Source organism: Triturus cristatus, chromosome 7 (genome assembly GCF_964204655.1).
Source record: "Triturus cristatus chromosome 7, aTriCri1.1, whole genome shotgun sequence".
Classification (NCBI taxonomy): Eukaryota; Metazoa; Chordata; class Amphibia; order Caudata; family Salamandridae; genus Triturus; species Triturus cristatus.
This window is the reverse complement of record NC_140590.1, coordinates 1229286171-1229307524: the sequence shown is the minus strand read 5'-3', so window position 1 is coordinate 1229307524 and position 21354 is coordinate 1229286171. Positions and strand designations below refer to the sequence as shown.

Below are 21354 nucleotides of genomic sequence, written 5' to 3'. Positions count from 1 at the left end.
CATGAACATTTCATGAACAGTTGAGCCAACGAAACGTACACTCCCGGAACTGATTCAATAGAGAAGGCAGGCATCGGAGGAGCATTGTGTTCTTCGTAATACATAGTCACCAGGTACTCTTAAAACTCAAACTATCATCGCGGGCACTGTTGCTAGACTTTGACTTTCAGGTGACAACCCACTATTCTGAGTTTTGTAGTCGTTTTTAGGTCTTGCCTACGCAGCGCGCAATCGCTGCTGTTGGAGTGACCTCTTGGAATCGCTCCAGGCTTTTATTGAAACTCGTGCATGTTTTGCACTGTTTACGTTTAGTACTCGTGCATGTATGGCGTTTACCTTGCGGGAGCCAGCAGCAGCGCCATCTGTTAGCAATTATCGTGCCTGCCGCTGCTCGTTCCTGTAAGGTAAACGCTGTAGATTGGTTTATTCTTTTAAGTCATTGTTATGTTCTTCAGCCCCTTAACTGGTGTAAAACACTCAAGTAACACTGGTGGTCACCATCAACCTCTGAATGAGCCAAAAACACAAATGAAACACGAACAACATAATACATAATTACCCTGCTGTTACCATGAGCGTGACTGTTCGCTTATCTCATTCCTAGCAGTGCTCTTCAGAAAAAGGTACCGGGCATATTCAAGAGAAATTATGCCGGCATATTACGTTCGGGCCTGACGCATTCTATTGCTCCTATTCGAAATATTGGATGTCCTTTTAAAATGAAGCTTCACTATATTGCTTTCTCTGTGTTGCTTGCCTTCTGTCCAGTGTTTTATTCCTGTGGTAATTATGGCAGTGGGGGTGGGTACGACCGCATTGACCAGATTATGAAACGCTGCATGAATTGGTTTAAGGTTATCCGCTACAGTGAATTCAGGTGTTTCATTATTAACCCTAAGTAAACCTGAAAGTATAGCAAAAGCTCATAAATTCTAATTAAGAATTGATCTGTGCAGCGAGGTTTTGTGAAGGATACGGAACTCTGCACTTTGTCTAGTTTCCAACCAAACATATGCTGGAAGAAATGGGGATTGTAGTTTGCACTGATACTCCTTCCAACAAGCCCTTAATTTGAAACATGGAAATGAAATTAAGGAAGTTGACTGTTTTTTAGAATATCCTTGTGTATTTCGCTGCTTCTTAATAATAATAATACTTTATTGCGTGATTAAGAAAACCATTGCAAGTACAGAATTAAAATATCAAAAATTCATTTAAGATAGAACTAATTTAGTCTAGTAAAAGTAGGGGTGTCGGATGGAGCCTGCCAAAACGTTATGCCGACGGTGGATCGCTGACTGGGGGTCCCTCACAGAGTTTTTTTTTCTGCGTGAGCCATGAACCTTACTAGGGCACAGTTTAATTTAGTGTTCTTAGGATCAAAGCAGGCCAAGACTGCTGCTGTACAAGTTCTAATCGTTTTTGTGTTCCAGTGATGCTTAAGGAGGGCCCGTCTTTTAGTCAGTAATTTTGGGCATAGACATATGATATGTATAATGTCTTCTTTATGATCCCCACAAAGTCGCAGAGATCTCGTCCATGCTCTTTTCCATTTTGGCGAGTGAACCAGCAAGTTAATGACACCCAGTCTCAATCTTAAAAAACATAGTTTTGTTTGTGCAGTAAAGGGTACGGTTAAGTACTGCTGTGGGGTCAACGAGGCATAGGATTGCAGCATCAGCCACCCGTGACTTCTTTTGGCTAGGCGAGCCTAGTCTTCCACTGTTGAAAGTTGTTTTGTACTGATTTTCGCTAGCCGTTTGAATTCCTTCTGGCTTATGTGCATGCTCCAGAGATCGTTTAGGCCTAAAGTTGTTAAGTCTTTTACCAAATAATTGTGACCTGCTTGCCATGTGTTTGTGTCGAGACTGGACCACACGTGATTGCCTAGACTTCTCTCCTTAGATGACCTTAGTTTGTGGCAGCACACGAGGAAGGTCATAGCTCTGGCAAGTGGTTGCTGGCAGATTCCAAGTTCCAGCCCGATTTGTGCCGGTGATGTTTGGGTTGGTAACTTGAACACTGATCTGTAGATCTTTGAGATTATTTTGTCCAGTTGGCAGCTGTCTAGTCCTTTGAGGACTTCGCTGCCATAGGTTAGGGTAGGGATGATTTTCGCCTGCGCGACCTGTAATATAGGTGCGAGAGTTGGACCTTGTAGTTTCTTTTGAATTAAGCCAATTGCAAAGGCGAGTGCAGCACCCTTCCTTTTTAGGTCGAGGACCGTCCGGTCTGCCGAAGGCAGAACCGGAAGTCGGAGATTTAATGTTTCTGAGAGTGGCTCTTTAGCCCGCCTCTCTTTTTGCCTCTCCTCCATTGGCTGGCTTCCTAAACGGAGGCCAGCCATTGGAGGAGAGAGCCGTCCCTCCAAATAGGCTCCGTCTTTTTCAGATTCGGGGGCGTGTTCCGTGCTCTTCTTTCCACTTTTTAGCCACGCCCTTTTTTAGGCGTGTTTTTCTCTCCTCCAGCCAATGGCAAGAGGAGAGAAAAAGAAACACGCCCCCGAATCTGAAAACCACCGCTGCGTTTCTCCGAGGCATTTCTGCTTCGCCTCGGAGAAAGGCGGTGGTGTGCTTGTTTAGCATGCAAGCTGGTTAATTATTCTTACAAACCAGGAGCAGTTAAAATGGAACGGCGTTCAAGGTGGCACGCACCTGGCACGAGCAGCTCCGCCTGAACACAACGCCCTCCAAGTGTCCTTACTACGCACCGTAGGCCGCCCTACCCTGCTGCTTCTTCGAGAGACGGGATCTATTTCTTAAAATATTCCCGTTTGGGAAATGTTAATCTTCCGTCATCTGTTATCGAGCGACGCTACCTAGAAGACAGTCTAGAAAGTCAGTCCATTGGAAGTGAGCGAGGACTACAATTCCCATGGCGCAGTTTGTTGTTGGATGAGAACACTGCACTGGAGACGGTTCTGCTGATATGGAGCCATCGGGTCTCTCCCACCTATTCCTCATGGCTCCATACCCGCGGGACGCCATCTGACTCCAGTCCATGGAGTGGGCGAATTCCCCCACTGTGATACGCATGGGTTTACATTGAAACATGCGTGTTTTACAGCCACCAAAGTTCTGCACACAGGTAGTGGCTGATTCATACGTTTTATGGGAACAGGCAAAACTCAAGGTCCCAGAATTCTCCGTGCGGGCTTTCTTTTACAGGCTAACTCGCCTTCAGCTAAGCACCTCGTATAGAGCCGATAAGTCTGAACAGGGACTGGCGGGGTCACGTTTGGTTTATACTCGGAACACTACAGGTCCCGGTATGCGCATACTGTCCACCTTGTGCGAGTCGATACCAACACAAGCTCTCCAAAGACCCCCTCCCCCCCCCCCCGCATGCATCTCGTACAAGGTGCAGCATTGAATAACCCTCTGTCATGTGACTCCTACTCCGATCCCTTGGGCAAAACTGCGATCTGAACCACCAGGCATCACTTGGCACTCTTCGCGCCAGTACGCAACGCCCTGGGTTCGGCGCCAGGTAGGCGAGTAGGCACCCATTTAACCCTTCTTAATAGAACGCGAGTGCATTGACTTCAGCTTCGCACTGATTGCCAAAATCTGGGCACATACCTACTGTGTGGATAGAGGGATAACACCACTTATTGTAATCTTTCATTGTGTTTGAAAGAAGGAAGCCAAAACCTCACTTCCTGGCGCTAAAAGTCACGATTTGGACAACCCCGTACGAGTCCTTCCAAATATTTCTACCAAGAAAGTAGTGATGCCCAGGCTTGTCGCTGCCGTTACTCCTCGCTGGCTCTGAAAACCTTGGCGAGTGTTCAAGTACAGTATCGGAGCTTCCACAGTGCAGCTGTTGGTACCCTCTGCAGCCAGGTTTCGTAAGACCGGGATTGGGTTTCTCTCCTGCCAATCTTCCGGCGCGCCACCCAGTCTCTATGGTTCTGCCACTGGATGCCCCGCCCCCTGGCTAATGCCTCGTATGGTCTATATATTAATCAGTGGTACTCAGCGTAGTTCCAGAAGTGGCGGAGCCATGCTGAATTTTCTGAATAACCCCCAGTATTAGTTTTCGCTTTCTAAGAACTAACCTAAAAATAAAACTCATGATAACTACTTATTTTCATAATGGTTTCTTTCCGGTGGCATTCCTTTCTAGATGTTTCCTCGCTGTCAGATGAAGTCTGCTTGCAATTATGTCCCACCTGTGTGTATTAGCAGGGCCAGGCTTCGCCCTTTGCCGGTAGTGTCTGACCTCATATTTAATTGATACTTCAGCTGTGTTGTGTGACCTACATACATCACCATGTCATTATCCACATCAAACCTCTCCTTGCGCTGCCTGGTCCGTGATCATGGGTAGTTCAGACTTTATGGGGCAGATTTACAAGCCCCTTGCAACACTTGTGCGTCACTTTTTCCATGTTAAAAGTGACGCAAAAGTGGCACAAGGGGCTTGTAAATATGCCCCTTTGTGTCCTACTATCTCACTACCTCACTCTCTATCACTATCTATTTCTATCTCACTCTCACTACCTCACTATATCACAACACACTCTCTCAAAACTTCACTACATCACTCTCTCACTACCTCACAACTTCACTCTCTCTTTCTAACTCACTAATTCACTCTCTCTATCTCACTACCTCACTCTCTCTCTCTCAAATACACTAAGTCACTTACACTCACTCTTTCACTACCTCACTCTATCTCACTACTTCACTACATCACTCTGTTTCTATCTTAATGCCTCAAAACATCCCTCACTACCTCACTCTCTCTTTCACTACCTCAATCTTTCTCTATCTCACATCACTCACTGTTTCTATCTCACTACGTCAGAAAATACCTCTCACTCACTCTTTCACTACCTCACTCTCTATCTACCTCTCTCTCTCAACCTCACTCTGTCTCACTACATAACTCTCTCTACCTCACTACTCCCCTCTATATCACTATCTCACTACTTCTCTCTCTAAAAAGATCACTACCTCACTCTCTCACTACCTCACTCTCTCTATCACAACTTCACTCTCTCTCTAACTCACTACATCGCTCACTCTATCTCTCTACCTCACTCTTTCTATCTCACTAACTCATTTTCACTGTCTTTCACTACCTCTCTATCTCACTACATCACAACACCACTCTGCTTACATCTCACTACCTCATAACATCCCTCTCCCTCACTACATCACTGTTTCACTACCTCACTCTCTCTCACTACATAACTCTCTCTACCTCACTACTCCACTCTATCTCACTACCTCACTATCTCACAACTTCTCTCTCTCAAAACATCACTACCTCACTCTCTAGCTCACAACCTCACAACTTCACTCTCTCTCACTCACTACCTCAATCACTCTCTCTCACTACCTCACTCTTTCTGTCTCACTAACTCACTTTCACTCTCTCTTTCACTACCTCTACCTCTCTCTCTATCTCACTACATCACAACATCACTCTATGCTTATATATCACTACCTCACAACATCCCTCTCCCGCACTACCTCACTCTTTCACTACCTCGCTCTCTATCTACCTCACTCTCTCTATCTCACTACCTCACTCTCTCTCTGCTAATGCAATAGGTATCACATATGCAAAAAAAAAAGCTAATGCCAATAGAAATGACAATGCCATTTATTTAGGGATACAATAATGATAAAAAAATAATGAGCAATTGCTCTACCTATAATATTTCCGAGACCATTGCATTGTAAATGCTTGCTTGTTCTTCTAAGTGAGATTTGAATTTGTCGTTATTATTGTATATGACTCCAAGGTACTTATGGCAGTTTGATTCGACGATGCTTTCCTTATTCAGGGTCCAGGACAATGTCTTGGCTTTCCCTGGACGAACCGCCAGGATTTTGGTCTTCGTGTTGTTGATCACAAGCTCGTTCTTGTTTGAATATTCAAGAGTGGCGTCCAGGAGCCTTTGCATTCCGATCTTAGTTTTGCTCAGAAGGACCACGTCGTCGGCGTAAAGAAGATTTGACAGCAAAAGGCCGGTTACTTTGGGGGCATGAGAATTGACCTTATTTAGAGCTTCTGGAAGGTCGGATAGAAATAAGTTAAAAAGTGTCGGGGCCAGGACACAGCCCTGTTTTAAGCCTTTTCCCGTTGGAATTGGGCGGGATAATCTTGAGCCGTCCCCGACCTTAATCCTGACCCATGTATCCTGATGTAAAAGTTGAATGGCTCTTAGGAGGACGGCTGGAATATTGAGGCTGGACAACTTCTGCCAGAGCTTTGATCTGTTCACGTTATCGAAGGCCGCTTGGAAGTCGATGAATCCCATATAGAGTGGGCAAGAACTGAACTTAGCTTGGTCGATCAAACAGGAGAGGGTCATGAGATTTACTGATGTGCCTGTATTGCTTGTGAACCCAGTCTGATTTGGGGGAGTAACAGAGTTGTTATGTTATGTTATGTTAATAACTTTTATTAGGCGCACAGCTGCCCCAGCAAAGGGGCGTCCTGGCGCCTGATCAGGTACACAACACAACAGGTCAAGGCTAAGGAAGAGAAAGATCAAATAGCAGAGGCAAACAGATGAGTTTTAATGGCGCGTCTAAAAAGAGTCAAGCTATTTAGGGCACGAATGTGTAAAGGAAGGGAATTCCATAGATCAGCCGCCAGGACACGAAAAGAGCGACCTCCCATCCTACTCAGTCTGAACCTAGGCTTAGTCGCCAGATGGTAAGATTCAGACCTGAGAGACCGCGTGGGGATGTATGGAGAAATAAGGCCCGCCAAAGCAGGGGGAGAGGAAAGCTTCAGGATCTTGAATGTCAGACAGAGAGCCTTAAATTTGATTCTCTGTCTGACCGGAAGCCAATGCAGGGAGGTCAGAACAGCAGAGACAGAGCCTCGTCTTGGAAGGCCAACAATGGCCCGTGCCGCAGCGTTCTGCACCCTCTGAAGCCTAGTCGCCTCAGCCTGGTTGACTCCAAGTAGCAAGGCGCTCCCGTAATCCAACCGGGAAAGAATAGAGGCCTGAACCACCAGTTGCCGAGTGGGGGGGTCAAAGAATTTGAGGACTGGCCTCAGCCCTCGCAGAATACCAAAACAGGTAGCTGCTGTCTTCTTTGTATGGCTGGTATAAGAAAGATTGGAATCCAGCCAAAACCCAGATTTTTAACTTCGGCCGCTGGAATGGGGGACACCCCCAAATCAGAAGGCCACCACTGGTCTCCCCAAAGTTCCGCCTGCTTCCCCACAACAAGGACCTCGGTTTTCTTAGCATTAAGCTGTAGGCAGTTGCTACGCATCCAACTAGCCACAGCTATAAGTCCTGCACGGAACCTGGGCGCAGTCACCTCAGGGTCCCCACTGAGTGTCACCGCCAGCTGCGTGTCGTCGGCATACGATGTCATAGTAAGGCCACATTGCCTGACGACAGCAGCCAACGGTTTCACATACAAGTTGAACAATGTGGGGCTTAACGCAGAGCCCTGAGGGACTCCCAGTTCCAAAGAATGGAAAGAGGACTGGCCAGGTGGAATGGCTACTTTGAAAAACCGGTCCGAGAGGAAGGAGCGGAACCACTGAAGAGCCTTCCCCTCAATACCCACTTCCTCCAAACGCCGCATCAAAATGTCATGTGACACCGTGTCAAACGCGGCGCTCAGGTCTAATAGTAGGAGCGCCGCAGTCTGCCCCGCATCCAGCACGGACCGCAAATGCTCGGTCATGAAGAGCAAAGCAGTTTCGGTACTGTGTTGGGCGCGGAAACCATTTTGGCTCTCGTCAAGAATGTTATTACGAGAGAGATGGGCAGACAGGATGGAATTCACGTGTGCCTCAGTGACCTTGGCGGTCCAAGGCAGGAGGGAGATGGGCCGGTAATTCTCCGGGAGCAAGGGGTCAGAGTTGGGTTTCTTCAGAATGGGGCTGACCACAGCTTGCTTCCAGAACCACGCCCTCACTGAGGGAAAGATTAATCACGTCCAGAATGGGCTCACGACAGAGAGGCGGGAGACGGATAAGGAACTCCGGCTTCAGAGGGTCTAAGGGGGAGCCAGATTTAATTTTAAGGCTCAGAGTGTCAAATGCCTCGTTAGACATGGCCGGCAGGATGGACAGAGTTTCGGACACCAAGACCTTCCTATCACTAAGAGCATCCCCGGAAACGGAAGGTATAAATCCTCGATAGATTGTCTGCACCTTCCCCACGAAAAAGGATGCCAGACTTTCACAGTGAGAGTCCGTGCAGATTTCTTGCGAGGTGGCCCGTTTCCCCATCAGGTCTTTGAGAACCTTGAAGATTAACTTAGAAGGGTTAGGGCTGTTGGAAAACTCAGCTGCATAATAGGCAGCCCGGGTTTGACAAATATCTCTGTGATAGGTCTTAAGCTGGGCAAAGTACAGTGATTTTAATGTGGGATCAAAGGATTTTCGCCAGGCCCTCTCAGCTTGCCTGCAAGTTCTCTTGAGTTCGGCAAGAGTCTCATTATACCAAGGGCTGCGATTTTTAACGTGACATTTAGCCCATCGCATAGGTATAAGAGAGTCGAGGGCAGTAAGGACCCAGTTACAATACTGTTCATATCCCTGTTCCACATTCTGCAGTTTGCCCAGAGGTTGTGCCTCCAATATCCTGACAAATTCCTCCAACTTGAGTTTACGCCAATTGCGCTTTAAGATCTGTTTATCCACAGGTTTAAACTGCGGATTTTCTAGGAGACATGACACCTTAACCAGCAGATGGTCAGTCCAACCCACCACCATCGGGTCAGAAGATCTAGCCCGAACTGAGGTGGTAAAAAAGGGGTCAAGTATATGACCTCCTATATGGGTGGGGGAGGTGACTAGTTGGTTAAATTGCATCGCTTCCAGGTCCGCTAACAAGGAGCTGATGGATGGAGATGACGTCTGATCAAGATGTATATTTAAGTCACCTACTATGCTAAAGTTAGCACACCTAGGAGCCAGCGAGCCAACCACATCCGCAAGGGCGGCCTTAAACACAGTGTCGTTCCCAGGTGGACGATAGATAAGCACACCACTGAAGGTAAATTGATGACTAATCCTTACCTTAAACAAGGCGCTCTCACACATTGGAAGATCCAAAGCCTTCCACTCAGCTGGGAAGCAGGATTTAGTCGCCATAGCTATACCACCTCCCCTAGTCGAGCGGTTCAAAGTAAACACCGTGTAGGTAGAGGGGAAAGCCAGATTTATAACGGCAGTATCAGCGTCCTGTAGCCAAGTTTCAGTGAGTAAAATGATGTCAGGAAGGTCCATATCTATCATGTCCCGTAATGACTGATAGTGCTTGACCAAAGATCTAACATTCAAGCTCCATATGTTGAGTTTCTGCTCGGTGCAATCCGTGTGAGTGCTACGGGCAGTCCCTTCAGCAGATCGTACCCCAATGGGAGTGGCCAAGGAAAAACTACCGCAAGAACACTCATAAGGTCCCGAGAGAGGAGGTACAGGGACAGGATTACACGCCAAAAGGCTGTCTCTTATGGAAAAGAGATCAGCACGATCGTACTTGAATGTCGCTATATTACACATGATGGTGCAATGGCAGGAGGCCAGAGTCCATAGCCCGCACCCGCTACCTCGACGCGGACGAGCGCAGACGGGCAGGACTCTGGCACGACTCCGGCTACGCGACGGCGTCCCACTGCGCGTTCCCGCTGCGCGGGAGAGGACGACTATAAATAGGCGTCTCCCAACCCAGCTCGAGCGTCGGGACGCTCCAAGATGGCGCCCGCGCAAGGACACACTCACCCCAAACCAAGATGGCCCCCACAGCTATCCAGCCCCAGGACCCGGACCCGCCAATGGCGGTGCGTCTTCAACAAATTAAATGCAGGTGAGGGGACAGAAGCCCAGCAGAGCGGTGGATAAAATCAGGGGATAAAAAAGAAAACCAAACAAGATAAGCTAAAGGTATTTAAAAATATCACAGCCCGCTGGCAGCGCGACCTGCGCTAGTGCAGCAATGATCAGCTGTCTTCCGCCCATGCCCTGAGTGAGTTAAGCAACACTCCCGCATTTCGCTGCTTCAAAAATCATAAATCTCAAAACGTCTTTTCCACCTTTCAGATAATCTGTCAATTTTTATTACGCAGTCATTTATTTTTTAAATGCTTACTTTTTATTGATAAATGCAAAAATCTAGAAACAACGTTTAACACTTCCCTCACACCAACTCAGGCTGCTTAGTAATAAGGTTGAATGAGCCTCTAATCGGAGGGAATTCTAATGAGGACATCGAGGGCCCCAAATTACTGCGTCTTGCTCAGTCGGAACCCACAAATTCATGGGTAAAAGTTGTCAGTGGATCTTTTGTGCTTTTGTTTAACAGTAGGAGAGAGAAATCATATCATGTTCCCGGGGTATGTTGCATCTTCATGCAGTCCTATATTTTTTTAATACGACCAGATGGCCATTGTGTAGATATCTCAGCATCTCTTTACTCCCGTGTTTACTCACACACCTTTTGTGGGCCACTCTTTGCTGACACATGCAGGGAGTCAAATTGGGAAACTAGGGTGATATCTAAAAGGCCAGTATAAGTACGTTGCCTAGTAATTGGGGTGGATGGGAGTCTGCCACAAAGAATAAGGTCACAGACTTGATAAGGAAAAACACAGTTTCAGCGAGTTAAACCTGGGCTAAACTCCAAGGTATCCATGGCACAGAGCACACAGGATTAATGTAGGATTATGTGTAAAGTATTTATCAGTAACAAAACAGTTATAACGTCAAAACACCACACAATGAGAATCCCACAAACAATATATAACAAGCATTGGCATAGCCAATAGGTCTCGCCTTTGGGACCTTATAAGTGTTTAGTTATCCAGCACAATATCCTTGGTGCAACAACATCAACTGTTGCATGGCTAAACACTGATAAGGTCCCAAAGGTGAGACCTATTGGCTATGCCAATGCTTGTTTTCCTTCCGTTTGACTAACCAATGTTCTAGCAAAAATTGTAGGGTACAATTTCAGGCCTGGAAACTAAAGACCTGCAGTGAGGCTGCTATTGTTTTACAGGCATTAGTTGTTGCGGCTGGGGACCTTGCAGGCTGCTGGTTTGATTGTACGTCTTGGTACCTGGTGATATGACTGGGTGTGGGTGATCAAATGCTTTGGAACCAGCAGACATTTTCGTAGGGGCCAAAAAAGTATGATCTGCTGTGTAACTACGGGCTACTTGGAAGTCAGCAGTGTGCAGGTTGGGAAGAGGTTGTAAAGTGGGTGTAGGGGAAGTGAAGCATGTACATGATGTGGACAATGAGACGCAGAATTAGTTTGAGGGTTTCATTCCATACCACCTACTAAATCATGGGTCTTCAACCAGGGTACAACTGGGGACTTATTTTAACAGCTACTGAGGAACCACTGTGCACTGATTAAATGATCAAAAATCTCCTATGTTTAGTCTGTGACTTTCAAGATGAAGTAAAGTTGAACAATCATGATTTTCTTTTGGCGGATAATGTGAGATAGAACTTCAGTTATGCGTAGTAGAAGCACTCCATAGTGGCAATTTTTAAAACTGGTTCATGTAGAAAGGGGCAAGACTTAACTTCTGCTAAGTTTGATTGTCACTCCAGAAGCACAATCTAGGTTATATGGCTTAAGCACGACCATGGATTAGTGTTCAGTCTGTTTTTAACACAGCTTGTTTTTGACCACAGCTTTCTGGTGTAAACCCTAACAGCAGCATGTGCATATATGCCTATACTTCTGTGCTTAAATGGGGAAGTTCTCAGCATGCCAGCTGGTCTACCTCCTACTCCTTCAGGTCTCGGCAACAGCAGGCATGTTCCTCATTCCTGAAGTACGTTTCTTAGTTACTCTGTATTGTTGCCCCAAAGTAAAAAAAAAAAAGGTGAAATTTCAAACGAATACATTGGCTAGGTTTTATGCAGAAATGATCTCAATTGTGGATGAACATGCTAACCACTCAAATTTTAAAGTTGTTCTCAAACATTTGGGGCATCCAACCTGCAGCTTTCCTTTCACACTCGTAAGCAAGGAGGGGGTCCAGTCATCGCTGGCTACACCAGTTTTATCTGGTAGAGCCAGTAGGCATTCTTCCGGGATATTGGCCAGGTTGGAGGTGAGAGTAAAATTACCTCTTCCTAAATTATACTTCAGCTGCTACCAACCGTTAGTCTATCATACAACAGTGATGCAGATGGCAGGCTACTTAAAGCAAAAACCAAAGGAAATGATGAACGGAGTGTTGAACATTGCAAGCACTCACTCCCAGTCAACTGATCTGGGTTTAATCCATCACCGTTCTTTAGCCCACTCTGCCACCCCAGTTCAGACATGGCCATATGCAAATCAGTCTGACCCTGTGCCTCATGGGAACAGTCCAGCCCGAACTACTTAAGGCTACTTAAACCAGAAACATTTTTCCTTTCGTGCGGATACCTTTCCCCAGGACCCCAGTTTTTATTATCTTGGCTCAATGGAACTGCACTGAAGAAAAAAAAATAGGTAAACATTCACCGAATGTTTATCAATAACTGACTGACTCCGTGCAGTCTGCATGAAACTGGAGCAGAAAAGAGAATCGCTGTGGGGAATAAACTGACTGCACATTGTAATCCCAACACACAACAGTGTGTGACTGACCAGTACAACCCCATTGTTAATCATGGTACAAAACCAGACCTGCAAACACATCATCTGCGTTAAACCTGAGCATGCAGTGCTGTGACTTATCAGCTCAACAGTGTCAAGATTTTAGAATTCGTTTTTTTCGGACAAATATGAAAACCTGGGAGTTTTAAACATACCCACTGTTTAACACTTGGACAATACTTTAGATTATATTTTTGAACATAATCTTGAAATCTAATTAAAACAGTGGATGTGTTCCGAAAAAAGCATACCTACAAAAATTACATACAGTCACAAAGCGAGCTGAATTACAAAAAAAAGTAGCTCTGGCAAAAAAGATAAAATATGGACGAAAACTTCAAAAGGAAAGAGTACTTGATCCAGGCTCCACGAAAAGATATACGCATGAAAAGAAACCAGGAAGTAACATGCGAAAAGTAAGGCATACATAGTGAAAAGCAGCCCAACAAATGGTAAGTAAGGGTAGGCTGTAAGCCCCCTTTAAGATTAAAAGAAATATATATTTTTACAGGTGATGTGTAGGTGAAACCTAAAAAAGCTTTGTCTATTTTAAGGGTAGGCTGTAAGCCCCTTTTAAGATTAAATATTTACAAGAAATTATGCAAGCGATGTGCAGGCGAAACCTTAAAGGGCTTTGTCTATTTGGAATGCCTCTACATGGGGAGTGCAGGGTTGTGGAATTTAATAAAAACATCTACTTGTTGATGGGACATGTTGCTTCTTAAATCTACTTGCCCTGTAACAAAATCCACTTGTCCCTTTGGTACCATGTAGGGCGGCTACAAATTGTGGCAGCAATTTCATTATATAAGAGCTCTGATATTAGCCTCTTTGATTATGACAGGGCTCATACTATAGTAAGGCCTAAATAATAGCAGTTCCCTTATTTTGCCACTTTTCTGCAGATCTACATACTGGGGCTGGAGGTGGCGTTAAGCAGTAGTTCCAGGGTTGAAATTCCCGTTGAGTCTTTGCAAACCTACGAACTTGCATTTTTTAGGGCTTTCACCAGCTCGTCTCTAATCTTTTCCCAAATTGAGAAAGGTTGGAATTTTACTCCTTGACAAGGGCAGAAGTAAAACTTCTTCCAGAGTTGGAAAAAAGTGGTTGGAAGGAAAGTGAACGTGTAAATGCCTGAGTAAATATAGGCATGCATATTTGCTCGTGCTAAAATGGAGATCACAAATATTTTCTAGGTGTATGATTTCCAGGCCTACTTCCGTAAATGTGTGTGAATTCCTGAAAACCATAAATCTGACTAATGCAGGGGTGTAGCATTTAATAAAGTATCTACTTGTCCATGGGGCAGGTTGCTTCATAAATTTACTTGTCCTGCAACAAAATCCCGTTGTCCCCTTTGTGCCATGTAATGCAGGGACAAATTATGGCTGCAGTCTCATTCTATAAGATCTCTGATCTATCCTCTCTGTTTATGCCAGGGCTCATACCATAGTAGGGTTTGAATACAAGCCATTCCCTTATGTTGCCACGTTTCCGCAGATCTACATACTGGGGCTGAAGGTAGTGATGAGCAATAGTTCCTGGGTTGGAATGCCCTTTTGAGTCGGTGCAAACTTACTAACATACATGTTTTAAGGGTTTTCACCAACTCTTCTCTAATCTTTTCCCATATTGAGAAAGGTTGGGGAAAAAAGTGGTTGGATGGAAAGTGAATTTGCAGACCCAGCATGAGCAAATTTACTCATGCTAAAATGCAGTTCACAAATATGTTCTAGGAGTACTATTTCTTGGCCTACTTCTGTAAATTTTTGTGAATTCACTACTTTTGTATATTTGCATTTAATGCAAGGATGTATACCATGGTTGCCCTTTTGAGACTTCTTTAATATTTGGGCCCCTAATTAGGTCTTGCGTTAACCATGACCTATTGCGTTTTATTAAGACCCGCATTGACAAAACCAAAAGGCTAACCACCAAAACCTATTGGCTTTGCCAATGCTTGTTTATTTCATGTTTCCAATCGTATTAAAACTGGTTATACTGATTTTGCATTATGAATATTTTTTAGGAAATACTAGCATGTATCAATACATTTGCCAATCCGGCTTCCATTATGGTCACAGCACAGAATCTGCACTCACTCACATAGTGGATGACCTATTGAAAATGCTGGACCAGAATGAACAGTGTCTTCTTATCGTCTGCGCTCGATACTGTCAAACACGACAGCCTACTAAAACTACATGAACGGAGGCTGGGGTTATCTGGGTCCGTCCTTCACTGGTTTACCTCATTTCCTCTATAATAGAACCCAAAGAGTCAAGACCAATCGATCCCTGTGCAAGCCCACCGCAGTCACCCTTGGGGTCCCACAAGGATCTGCGCTCTCACCCATTCTCTTCAACTTATTCTTGGAACCTCTAGCAGATACCTTGACATCTAACATTATCACATGTATGCTGATGATACGCAATTGTACCTGAAAATCTCCTACCAAGTAGACCTCATGTCCCCCAACACTGCTCTACAAAATTCTCAGAATTGGCTTATTTGCAACCATCTCCAACTCAGTGCTGCTAAAATGGAAATCCTCATTACCTCACCCATCCACAATCTCAAGATCGACCTATGGATGAAGCATGTAACGTACCTTAACTGCTCTTCTCACATTATAGACTCTGCAAGATCTTTGGGAATTACACTAGACAAATACCCGAACAAGCAGAATCGCATCAGTGCTGCCACCAAAGGAATGGATTATCAGATGAGTATTCTAAGGAAACTAAAACCCTTCCTCCCGCAGGACGAGTTTAACCCGTTGACCACGGCGCGAATTCTGCCGCTGTGCGGGTGATTTAATCAGTGGGCGGGGTTTGGACGGCCCCTGGCCGTCCTCCACTCACGCCCACCGTCATGTGGGACCGCCGGGGGCTGTCCGCAGCACCAAAGGGGTTAAATCTGGGGTCCAAGCTCTGGTTTTGCCCAGGCTGGACTACGGAAGTGCTACACTCATGGGCTTGCCTAAATACAAGTTGGCCGTTCTAAAGGCCTCTCTGAACTCTGCTGCCAGACTCTGCACCGGAACAAAAGGAAATAAGCTTATCTCCCCAGAACTGGCTCCCTTGTGAGGCAAGAATACTACAAAACATTGTTTGCATGGCGGATAATGCCTTACATTTCACTACCTCTAGGTATTAGGCACAAAAGCTAAAACTATCTGGCGGATGCTGAACACTGTGACGTACCAGCTCCTTGCTGCTGAAACCACAGATTTTGCACAAAAAGAAAACGCGCAACAGAGTCTTCTCGGGGTATCGCCCTAAAACATGGAATTCTCTGCCTCTAGAAATATGCTTGTTTGTCTCCCGCCTCCTTAAAAAAAGTGAAAGAATATCTGATGATCCAAATGTTTGCCCTAGGATCACACCTGTTTGCTTCGTGATTTTATTGTGTGACTGTTAGTCATTTGCTGACCATGAACACTTTATTGCTGACTTCCACTGGAGGTCAAACTTATCAACCTGTTAATCCTTTTTGTTTGCATCTCTCTTATATGTGACTGCTTTTCCTGTCTACTACTTATCTTGTATGTCCCCTAATGTAAAACGCGCTGAAACCATCACTGGCCATGTTCACATTATATAAAACGTTATAAATAAATTAATAAACTCATGCTTCAAAGAATTATGAAAGGAAAGAATCATCAGTTTTGCTTTCAACTCATGCAACTATTTGCATTTCATCAGAGAGCATTCGGGGAGCATTATATGTAGCTTAATATTGTTAAGCTTTGCAAACGTTTACACTTGTTTATAGTGGAACACCCGTCAGTTGTGCAGTTGAGCTTACAGCATTTCCTCTGATTGCTTACCCTAATAATGAAGGCTTTGTATTAATGAACCATAAATACAAGTTTGAATCGCGTTAACATAGCAACACAAATATTACCATAGCTGCAGACCATTCCCTTCCCTGATTCATAACTCGTTACTGTAAACTGGCAGCCAAAGGGTTTGTGCTGCAGGGGGTTGGGCCTACTTATCCAAAGGACAAAATAAATGTAAAAACCTGTTGTCCTTGATCCCAAACAATATGTCCTGAGTGTTGGTCTATAGTGATTCTACTCCCCTGGGAATATATAACCGCTATAACTTCAGTCCCTCTGGCATCAAGGCGATATTAGGAAATCCTCCCAAAGCCACGATTTATCACTTAAATATCAGCTTTAAGCATATTTTGTAAATTCCGCCATTTCTCTGCAAACATCAGCTTGCAAGTCCTGTAAATGCACACATTTTCATCTTGAATGTTCCAAGTTATGGTATACACCTGCTAATTCAACCAAGCAAAGGTTTCTAAGTTAGTAGGCAGAGCTGCACACAGGACAGCTACTTACTGGTAGCTGGAGAGCTACCAGTAGCTCATGAGATACTGGTTGGAGAAGCTTGCTCTAAATTAAGCTTATAGTCTCTCAAAGATTTGGCAATACTGTGTTTTGATGTGTCTAAATCACTATCCTTCTACCGCAACCTGGTATAAACCTCTGTTCTCTACCTTTGGTGAGTTGTGTAGAAAGTAACCAGATTACTGAATCATAATTAAATAGTCTTGGGTCTCTCAATCTCCTTGTGCCTGTAGTCTTATTCTGCATATTAGGAATGCTTTGAAACAGACTTTTATGGTAGCAAGTGTTATAAAAATCCTTGACCAGGATAGGCAGTTAACTGAGGTGTGCAGACGTAAACACCCAACCTCCACTGCTAGACATTAGAAGGTGGGAATATTTTAGCTATGGCCCTGTGAGACTGCACATTTAATTTTGGCTTTATCACTTTGCCAAAATATGCTGGTTGTGAACTCTATAGTTAAGGTCTGGGAAGGTTCCACAGCAGAGTCGTCTTTCTTTAGTGACAACAATCCCTGCATCCCACCATTTGAACCACTGTAACCCAGGTTGTTGTGTAATGAGCAAAACTTGAATTATGGGACCAGAAGACATGGATTTTATTAATCCCAGCCTCCCCCTGTGACAGATTGAGCTCTCTTGGGTTATCTCTTTCATAACCTATTTCTCTGTTCTTTTTTTAACAGTTAGAAAGCTTAAACTTAACACTGGTATTAAGGCTAACTATGATAAGAAAACAGGACTACAATCCTGTTTTCTTATTATATACTTACTATCAGTGTTTGGTTCAATCATTTGATTTTACTCATTGGGGTGAGAACACACAGTCCACTTGCACTGTGTTGTTGGTATTCCTGCTTCACCAAATTGCTTGATGATCGATTATATCCTTCCTAATCCCTTGTCCCCCTAATATACATTATGCCCTGGATGCTCAAGCCAAACTCGAGCTAGACCAGCATTTTCAATGCAATAGGTCTCGCATTATTAAAGTTTGAGCTGTTGGCATTGCTAATAATAATGCAACACCAATAGCAGCTCAAAGATTCAGTAATGTGAGACCTATTGCATTACAATTGTGTTTCTTTTGTTTTTTTTATATAGCACGAATTTGAGTGAAAGGTGTGTATTTATGTTGCATTGAGTACAGTGTAATTATGTGTTGTGTTATTATGTGGCACAGAGTGGTATTGTGTGGAGTGTATTTATCTTGCATTAAGTAGAGAGTAATTATGTGACGTGCAATTATGTAGTACTGAGTGGTATGTGGAGTGTATTTATGTTGTATTGAATACAGTGTAATTATGTGATGTGTAACCACACACACAACCACACGCACACACAACCACACGCACTCTGCCACGCGCACACAACCACAAACACACACGTCTCATTATCCATGCCTTCCTTTTTGGAAGAAGATGTTGCACTCCAAATGATGTACTTGACGATCGTTTAATTAATTCTCCATTCCCTTATTTTATTCCCTTAATATTAAATGTAAAATTGGTGATTGTTCATTGTGAAGTGCATTAACCCCAATTCACAGGTAGAGTGACACTATATAAAATGTAACATTAAAAAATTGCACTGGCTGACTACTACTAGTTTTTGGCTCCCCAAACGCCAAAAGCAGGCTGGTCTTCATGTGATTTACAGAAAGGTAATTCCCTTGAGATTATGTGTTTAGAGTCGGTACAGACTTCCTTGAAGAGCCAAAACCATAGGTTCTAGGTCAGCTCAAGTTCAAAAGCGAGGAATCAACATAGACTGATGGGTCACCTGCATAAATCACAAAGAGGATCAGTGCACTGATACAATCTCGACTCACTCCCCTGCTGCCTTGCTAGGCTTTTGACTATAGTGCCCGCTCAAGTATCTAGGCCAAAAAGATTCTCCTACAATGCACTGGGAATGCCAGTCAACCAGGAAGGCCTTGCCATCTTGGCCAAAAAGCATCCTCTCTCTCCATCGTATGCTACTTTGTCCAGTGATTCTATTCCCTGCCTAAAACCTGTCTAGGCCGAAGGAAAGATGCCTAGGGTGTGAACCCATTCAAGGAGATGCTGGGTAAATCTCTCAGTAAAGATAGCAGCCGAGCATGTGGGCTAGCATCGCTGTTAATATATGGTTCTCATGTAAAAACACAAGGAATTGCTCTTGTCCTAAGAATTTCGGGGGGGAAACTATTTAACATCAAATAGTCAACGTCCCTGCATCTCTGAAGCCCTTGTGTGTCCGATTCACTGAGATAAAAGACAGCAAGAGGGAAAAGAACATTTCACCAAAAAGGATTGGTGGGAAAGGGGTCTTAAATTTAAAGCACAGTGAGGCGATTCCAGACAGAGATCCTGCTGCACTTTCTGTGATAACTCTTAAATTGTGTCACACTTGGAAAATTCTCATTGATCCTTTAAGGGAAATAAAAGTCCCACATCTCCCACGAATGTGAGAAAATCACAGCCAGTATATAAATGGAACAACAACTATAAACATAACTCTAAAGCATCCTGATCAACTATTAAGCAACAGAGTGAGAGCCTTCCGTGTTCTCAGGTTTCCATCTTGGGATCTACAAAAAATAGCGGGCCAAGAGCACTTTCAAAAGTGCTGGTGCACCTCAGTTTAGGTATTATAAACTCACCAACTACACATACTTCTATCTCCGTCTGACTCTAAGAGGAGAGTGCCCTGATGTCCTGTAAATTCCAGGTGGCACTACATACTATGTGTACAAGAGGCGTCAAAGACCCCGGTATTCGCAGCCAGTGACACTGAATTCACACCATTCAAGCACTCCAAAGCCCCCCTCCCCATTTTCAAACGCGCTCGACACTCACTTTGCTGTCCAGCAGATTCCATCCCGATTTCTTGTTCACCAATTCTGATGCAACATCAACAAAATGTGTCCGGAAGTAGACCTTGCAATTTCCAGGTCACGGACGGTATCCAAGCAACCATGGGACGCACATTAAAACAGAGTTAGTCTCGCTCCTGGTAAGTGCTCTGCTCTCGTGCCCACTGCTCCGAGAGCAGTAATATGGCAGTTTTCAGAACAGCTTCTCGGTGTGGACGCTTAGAAGAACGAGAAGGCTCTCTGCAATATAACGCTACGGCTGAAGACGGTACATGCCAATATTTTGTAAAAACGAAAACACATAAGCCGCGCGCATAAATATAAGCAGCACTGAAGAAAAAAAAAACACGCCCGCGGGCCACTGCGAGGCATATGTTTTCAATTATCGCGCCCGTGTCTGGGCACGATAATTGAAAACATATGAACTTTGGTGCGTGTAACAGACACCAATAGGGTGGACGGAGCAATGCGCCCGCCTATGGCCTATTGCGTGCTCTGTTGAAAAAAAACACGCACTCAAAGCCCAATTACAGACCCCAAAACAGAAAACACACGTACAAGCGTGTGCGATTCCAGGGTCCATTTCTGAACCCCGGACAAAAGGACACTCGCCTGCGCGAGCACTGCTGCACAGTGCAATGCAGGTCGCGAGACCTAATAACTCATTCTGCTTTATTTTCCCTTGAATCCCCAATCCCAAAATGAGCTAGACCTTAAAATGACTTTGGCTGCCATGCATGCTCTAACCTCATGCACCATTCAAAACAAAGCATTAACTTTTGATGTAAAACGAAAGGGGGAAAGAGACCCTCTTCTAGTGCTGAATTGGACAACATGAAGGTAGAAAATATGGGATCAATCCTGGCTTTCCCACTTCATAAAATTTTGTGACCTTGGGCAATTGTTTTATTTCACTTGCATCTTTTTTATCCATTATCACACGAGCACCATGAAATTCTTGAGTTTAGGACATTGGCTGTACAAAACCTCATGTTTGATTTAATAAACTGTAATGGTGTTCTATTTTAAACAACTTAAAACACTTGGGGCCTACAAACGACGATTGGCTTGCCTCTTAGTTTAATAATCGTATTGTTGTGGAGGGGGGAGACATGAATATGTTGTAATGTCTGAAAGTGTCACTTTTCATTTAGGTCTCTCAATGTAATGATATAATAATGTACTGAAGTAAAACGCTTCTGCATGTTACTGAAATGCAGGAAGGCTGTAAGCGGCCTTCAGGTCATACTTTATGTGACCCTGCTCCAAGGGGTGCTAGTTTGGTTGAGCGAATTAATGATTCTTGTTTGGGTGTGTGCGCTTTGGGAGGACCTCGTGTTTTTGAGTGCAATATTCTGGATGAGGTTCTTTAGAAATTGCGGTCTGGTTTGGGTCTATTGAAAGTAGCTGTTCTTCTCAGGTGTCGTTTTTAGGTCTCGGCTAGCGAAGGCTGCGCTTGCGCAGTCTCGCTCGCGAGATTTAATGTTTTTCAGAAGTGGGGCTTGAACCCGCCCCTCTTCTCCATTGGCT

The 21354-nt window shown here is 44.5% G+C and overlaps 2 protein-coding genes across 4 annotated transcripts in view; one reads left to right on the top strand and one right to left on the bottom strand.

The window, feature by feature from the left end:
* LOC146811672 (microfibril-associated glycoprotein 4-like) overlaps window positions 1–21354 on the bottom strand; it is a 639295-nt gene that overhangs the window by 348399 nt on the left and 269542 nt on the right. The gene's annotated exons all lie outside the window — the stretch shown is intronic.
* The window catches only part of LOC146811674 (uncharacterized), a 45012-nt gene that overhangs the window by 1196 nt on the left and 22462 nt on the right, over window positions 1–21354 (top strand). The window lies entirely within an intron of this gene.